Source organism: Bufo bufo, chromosome 4 (assembly GCF_905171765.1).
Source record: "Bufo bufo chromosome 4, aBufBuf1.1, whole genome shotgun sequence".
NCBI classification, from domain to species: Eukaryota; Metazoa; Chordata; class Amphibia; order Anura; family Bufonidae; genus Bufo; species Bufo bufo.
The window spans coordinates 392,116,103-392,124,061 of NC_053392.1; positions in this window are offsets into that span (position 1 = coordinate 392,116,103).

A 7,959-nucleotide genomic window follows, 5' to 3' on the forward strand; every position below is an offset into this window, starting at 1 on the left:
TGTTTTCATGAGTAATAAACCTGTTAACGACTGTCTTATTTTTTAAGTCTCATTTACCAACTGTTTTTGCATCTGTTTTGGAGGCATTTGCATCTGTTGTGCCTATTTGGAGTTTTAAAGGAATAAAATGAATGGAGGGCCGCTGCGCATGAGCGGTGCGCCCTCCTTCACTTACGGAGCTCCGTTCTCGATATAGGTGCGGGTCCCAGCGGTGGGGCCCGCATCTATAAGACAATGGGGGCATATCCTAGTGATATGCCCTCATTGTCCATGATGAGACAACCCCTTTAAGACAAATTCAGAAGTTTTCAAACTTTTGCACCTAATTCCCATCTTATTATGTAGGTGCGCCTTATTTCGCGCCAGATTTTATTGTAAAGACAGTCTAATTTCTACGCCACCCCAGGGCTGTCGTAATTTTCTGTTTCTGGTTTGGGTGGGTTGCACCACAATTTGCCTACTTTCATTGAGATGTGCTCCAAAATACAGCTCACTTGCTCCACATTTTTATGCGCATACTATTTAGACCAGTTAGTGAATGTAAATCTGTCTTACAAGAAAACAACCACTAGATGTCAGTCTTATCCTTATGTAAGGATAATAAATGAGGCACAAATCAAAGACAAAGTTCGCCAATATGCCTGGGTTTTTTTTTACTCAAAAAAAAGGCGAGCTTAGTAAATGTGCCCCATTTCCTTTAAATAAGCTCCTATGGAGAAGCAAATAACCACCTATTTTAGTGCTGCTCCTAAACTGCAGATGTCATACTGGTTTGTTTTGTAAGACTAAGGGCTCGTTCACACCGCATTTGCGGATCCACAATACACGGGCACCATTCCGCATCACGGATGCGAACCCATTCATTTCAATGGGTCCGGAGATGCGGTACGGAATGGAACACTACGGGGTGCTTTCTTGCTCTAGAACTTGCTCTATCTTTTTGCAGAATGGAAGGATCGCAGACCCATTCAAGTGAATGGGTCTGCGATCCCCGTGCGCCTGCCCCACGAAAGGTGCCCGTGCATTGTGGACCGCAATTTGCGGTCCACAGCATGGGCACGGGCTTCACACGTTCGTGCGAACAAGCCCTAAGGCCTCATGCACATGAACGTTTTTTTTTTTTTTCGTTTCCGTTCCGTTTTTGGAGTTCGGTATACGGACCGTATACGGGACCATTAATTTCAATAGGTCTGCAAAAAAACGGAATGTACTCCGTATGCATTCCGTTTCCGTATTTCCGTTGTTCCGTTCAAAGATAGAACATGTCCTATTATTGTCCGCATAAGGCTACTTTCACACTCGCATTTGGTGCAGATCCATCATGGATCTGCACAAACGCTTCCGTTCAGATAATACAACCGCATGCATCCGTTCAGAACAGATCCGTTTGTATTATCTGTAACATAGCCAAAACTGATCCGTTTGTATTATCTGTAACATAGCCAAAACGGATCCGTCTTGAACACCATTGAAATTCAATTGGGGGCGGATCCATTTTCTATTGTGCCATATTTTGTCAGTGAAAACGGATCCGTCCCTATTGACTTACATTGTGTGTCAGGCGGACACCAAAACGCTGCCACCAAATAGCATTTTGGTGTCCGCCTCCAGAGCGGAATGGAGGCGGAACGGAGGCAAACTGAGGCATTCTGAGCAGATCCTTATCCATTCAGAATGCATTAGGGCAAAACTGATCCGTTTTGGACCGCTTGTGAGAGCACTAGACAGATCTCACAAATGGAAACCAAAACGCCAGTGTGAAAGTAGCCTAAGGGACAAGGATAGTACTGTTCTATTAGGGGCCAGATATTCTGTTTTGCAAAAAACGGAATGCGCACGGATTTCATCCGTATTTTTTGCAGATCCATTTTTTGCAGACCGCAAAACACTGAAAGCCATACGGTCGTGTGCAATATGCCTAAGGGTCCCCAATGCACGGGCAACCTCCGTACGGCCCCCCGGATGAATCCAAACCCAGTCAACTTGAATGGGTCTGCATTCGTCCATTCTGCAAAAAGATAGGACATGTTCTATCTTTTTACGGAACGGAACCCCACAGAAGCACTCCGTAGTTCTTCCGTAGGGTTCCGTTCCGTTCTTCCGTTCCGCACCTCTCCGCACCTCCGGTTTTGCGGACCCATTCAAGTGAATGGGTCTGCATCCGTGATGCGGAATGCACACGGAATGGTGTCTGTTTATTGCGGATCCGCATATGCGGTCCGCAATACGGAAACGGAACCCATAAGTTTGTGTGCATGAGGCCTAAGGGCTCATGCATGCGACCGTAGCCTGTTTTGTGGTACACAAATTGCAGATCCACCAAACACATGGATACCAGCGTGTGTGTTCTGCATTTTGCAGAACGGAATGCCCTGCCCTCGTAAAACAGACAAGAATAGGACATGTTCTTTTTTATTTTTTATTTTTTAACCCTCAATTGACCACCTACTAAGCATTCTGTATTAAAGAATGCTATTATTTTCCCTTATAACCATGTTATAAGGGAAAATAATACAGTGAATAGACTGTACAGTGAATAGACCGTGGTGATGGGCCATGTGATTGGACCATGTGATCTGACGTCACCACAGGTCCTTTAGCCGGCAGCTCATGATTAAAGAAGCAAGAAGAGACCGGCAGGTGAGTTAATTATATTATTTATTTTTAACCCTCAATTGACCACCTACTAAGCATTCTGTATTAAATAATGCTATTATTTTCCCTTATAACCATGTTATAAGGGAAAATAATAACATCTACACAACACCGAACCCAAACCTGAACTTCTGTGAAGAAGTTCGGGTCTGGGTACCACAGTCAGTTTTTTACCATGCGCGTGCAAAACGCATTGCACCCGCGCGATAAAAACTGAACAACGGAACGCAATCGCAGTCAAAACTGACTGCAATTGCGTACCTACTTGCGCGGGTTTGCCGCAATGCATCCGGACCTTATCCGGACACGCTCGTGTGAACTCAGTCTTAGGCCTCATGCACACGACAGTATTTTTTCACGGTCCGCAAAACGGGGTTCCGTTGTTCCGTGATCCGTGTCCGTTTTTTCTTCCGTGTGTCTTCCTTGATTTTTGGAGGATCACCAGACAAGAAAAGTGAAAAAAAAATCTAAGTCAAGTTTGCCTTGAAAATGATAGGAAAAAAAACGGACATGGACGCGGATGACAATCTTGTGTGCCTCCGTGTTTTTTCACGGACCCATTGACTTGAATGGGTCCGCGAACCGTTGTCCGTCAAAAAAATAGGACAGGTCCTATTTTTTTGACGGACTGGAAACACGGATCACGGACGTGGATGACAAACGGTGCATTTTCCGAGTTTTTGCAGAAAATCACGGAAAACGGAACAACGGACACGGAACCCAACAACGGTCATGTGCATGAGGCCTTAGGCTGAGTTCACATCTCTGTTGATTGTTCCCTTTTAGGGCTCATGCACACAAACTTATTTTCTTTCTGTGCCCGTTCCGTTTTTTTCTTTTGCGGACTGTATGCAGGACCATTCATTTCAATGGGTCCACAAAAAAAACGGAAATTACTCCGTGTGCATTTCATTTCCGTATGGCGATTCCGCAAAATAATTGAACATGTCCTATTATTGTCCTCATTACGGACAAGGATAGGACTGTTCTATTAGGGGCCAGCTGTTCAATTCCGCAAAATACGGAATGCACACGGACGTCATCTGTATTTTTTGCGGATCCGTGTTTTGCGGACCGCAAAATACATACGGTTTGTGAGGCCTTAATCAGAGGAATGGGTCAGTTAAATGGATTGAATAACGGTACGAATCTAAAGCCTTCAGTTTCTATCCGCCATTCATTGATTTCACTGTTAAAAAAAAAAAAAAACATGAAAAGCACCTTTCTGTCATGTTTCCATTATTTTGGACAGTACGTGTTCTCCCATCAAAAGTCACACTGAGAAAAACTGATGCTAATATTAAACCATTGAACTCAACGTTAATAATAGCAGGAACATTATTTTTATTTTCAGTTCTTTAGGCCTCATGCACACGACCGTTCCGTTTTTTGCGGTCCGTAAACCGCGGATCTGCAAAAAACGGAAGCCGCCCGTGTGCCTTCCGCAATTTGCAGAACGGAACGGACGGCCCATTGTAGACATGCCTATTCTTGTCTGCAAAACGGACAAGAATAGGACGTGCTATATTTTTTTTGCGGGGCCTCGGAACGGAGCAACGGATGCGGACAGCATACGGAGTGCTGTCCGCATCTTTTGCGGCCACATTGAAGTAAATGGGTCTGCATCTAAGCCGCAAAAACTGCGGCTCGGATGCGGACCCGAAAAACGGTCGTGTGCATGAGGCCTTAACAGAATGAAAATCATTAGTGCTGATGTGAACTTGTACATGCACAGATGTCCATGGCTTCACTCACATCTGCATCAGATGCTCCATTTGAAGCAGCACTTTTCCTCAGGAGAAGCTCCGTCCAAGGCAGGACTTTTGCCTTCTTTTTTTTTTGCTTTTATCAGGTGGCAACAATGGAGGATGCATACAGCACATACAGCGGATTCAGATTCTGTTAGGACATTCCCACAAAAAGTGATTCCTCACTGGTCTTAAGGTGCATTTACACGGCCTGAGAATCGGGCAGATTATCGGGAATGACCTTTCCTTCCATTCCTCCCGACAATCTGGCCATGTAAATGTGCAGCCGATCACCTGATAAATGAGCGTTTCGCTTGTTCATCGGGTGATCCTGTCGTTTATGCAGGCACCACAGATCATGGCTTATGGTCTAAGCGTGATCTGCTGCTCAGAAACCATAAATCTGTATGAGGGCGAGGGATCGCTATTGCATTGCATCACAATTAACGAGCAGCCAACTGTAGGGAAGGAATGCTTCCTTCCCAACAATCGGCCACTAAGTCTGCCCCTGTAAATCCAGCTTTAGAGGATAGGAAGAGGAGTTATGTCTCCTCTTCATCTGCTTCCTCAGAGGAGGAAACAATTATTACAAAAAAGATACACATTGGTGGCTGGAAAGGGCTGTGCAATATGTGAACCCCTCTCAGGCTCAGAATATGAGGAGAGGGGTACATGAAGCTGTGTCAGTTTCTGAGAGACTATTCACACAGCTGGTGAGACATACCCTGCACCTCAGATAATGTGGTACTGCAGCTGGTGAGACAGACCCTGCACCTCAGGTAATATATGACTGCAGCTGGTGAGACAGACCCTGCACCTCAGGTAATATATGACTGCAGCTGGTGAGACAGACCCTGCACCTCAGGTAATATGTGACTGCAGCTGGTGAGCCAGATCCTGCACCTCAGGTAATAGGTGACTGCAGCTGGTGAGACAGACCCTGCACCTCAGGTAATAGGTGACTGCAGCTGGTGAGACAGACCCTGCACCTCGGGTAATAGGTGACTGCAGCTGGTGAGACAGACCCTGCACCTCAGGTAATAGGTGACTGCAGCTGGTGAGACAGACCCTGCACCTCAGGTAATAGGTGACTGCAGCTGGTGAGACAGACCCTGCACCTCAGGTAATAGGTGACTGCAGCTGGTAAGACAGACCCTGCACCTCAGGTAATAGGTGACTGCAGCTGGTGAGACAGACCCTGCACCTCATGTAATAGGTGACTGCAGCTGGTGAGACAGACCCTGCACCTCATGTAATAGGTGACTGCAGCTGGTGAGACAGACCCTGCACCTCATGTAATAGGTGACTGCAGCTGGTGAGACAGACCCTGCACCTCATGTAATAGGTGACTGCAGCTGGTGAGACAGACCCTGCACCTCATGTAATAGGTGACTGCGGCTGGTGAGACAGACCCTGCACCTCATGTAATAGGTGACTGCAGCTGGTGAGACAGACCCTGCACCTCATGTAATAGGTGACTGCAGCTGGTGAGACAGACCCTGCACCTCATGTAATAGGTGACTGCAGCTGGTGAGACAGACCCTGCACCTCATGTAATAGGTGACTGCAGCTGGTGAGACAGACCCTGCACCTCATGTAATAGGTGACTGCGGCTGGTGAGACAGACCCTGCACCTCATGTAATAGGTGACTGCAGCTGGTGAGACAGATGCCATTTCCCAGATCCCTTCTCCTTGTAGTCTGTTCTAATGAGGGATTAATATATACTATGGCCCTGTTCCAGATGCCTTGCTTCTTTTTTTCCAATTGTTTCCTCTTCTATGGAAGAAGGTGAAGAGGTTTTATACTGGATATACAGACAGCAGCACGACTAGCTCAAACATCATAGTGATTTATGGTGCTGTGAGTCCCAGCCGGCAGGACCATAGGTTTACCGTCCTTGCTCACAGCATTACTTGAGTATAGTAGACCCACGGTTGGGATGGAACTCACAGCATCATAAATCAGTGTGATGTAGTGAGTGTGGATCAGCTGAGCTCCGGTCATTCCAGGAAATGCAGCAGTCAGACAGATAATTTTTCTGGGATCACACTGCGATGTGTTATGAGGAGCTCCTGCTGGTCCCAATTTACTCGAAGCTCTGCATAGCACATCTATGCCGGAGACCCTTCAGTGGAGCGCAGCAGGCACAGGCAGGAGCAGCGATGTGTGCTTATGCCAGTATTGAGCTGACTGCGATACCTATTCCTGATAAACTCTGGAATCTATACACAGCACGGATGCTGTATGCGCAGCAGTAATAAGCGCTGTGTACAGGCTGGAACTATGGGGAATATTCTGACGGGAAATCAATTAATAAAATACCTTACAAAAATTAATTTTAGAGCATGACTGCAGTTGGCGAGAGGTTTTGTGAATGATTAATTACACTTTAAATACAAGTGAATGCTGTGAGCACCTCCTTGTGGTGGCTGCAGAGAGGCTTTTTTTTTGCTTTCCCTAAAAAATATGTTCCTGAAAAATATTAACAGGCGGTGCTCTGAATGGTGAAGCAGGAAGACTTCTCCCCGCTCCACCATTCAGCCTGCAGACACAGATCAAGCTGCCAGCCAGTGCTGTAGAGTGATCTGTGCCTGCAAGAAAGAGAGGAACGGGACAAGGTGAGTAGTTACTGTGGTTTTTTTTTTTTATACCGAGGGGGCACAGAGGGCTTTATTACTATGCAGGGGGCACACAGGACTTTATTACTATGAAGGGGGCACAGGGGACTTTATTACTATGGAGGGGGCACAGAGGGCATTATGGCAGGCACAGCACTATGCCTTTTGCGCTGTGGCATTAGAAGACTTTAAGTCTAACAAGACTGTCTATTACTCTGTAATTCCTCTAGTGCCATTCTATAGAAACAGTAGGTTTAAAGAGAACACCAAATGCTTCAAATAACTTCTTTATTAACTTAAACTTTTCTTCATATATAACACTGCTACCTCCACAGCAGATAGTCCATGTACAAAACACGTGATGAATGAAGTATCACAAAATGGTGGTATGCATAAGATAGTGGTTCAACTGTTCAATCTTGTCATTTAACATAAAATGGTGGATATATTTCTCTCTTCAGTATCTGTACTGTCACTTTAAGTTATTTAAGCACTTTATGATCTCTCTGAATGGTTGCAACTGGTGGAACTGTAAGTAAACACATATATATCTAGTTCAGTATACAGTTCTAAACACAATACCAACAATATGAACATTATATAACTGTTTTAACTACCTATTTTGGCCTCTTGTTTCCATAAAAATTAGCTCTCAGTTGAGTGAATGTCTCTTCAGCTCCTGTCTATGGTGACTAATGATTCCAGCAGCTCCTGCTAGGGGAATTCCCAGACAGGCTGTGTGTGAGGCTGGCTGTGATTGGTGAAAACTCTTGCTGTGTGAGAAGCTGGCTGTGATTGGTCTAGACTTCTGCCCAGCAACAACAGATTAGCACGTTGCTTTCTGTTGTTTCTGCTGTGTCACTGAGCTTACCTTACATTACAAAATGAATCTTAAAGACATATTATCTTTTTCTGCTTCTGTGAACACAAAATATA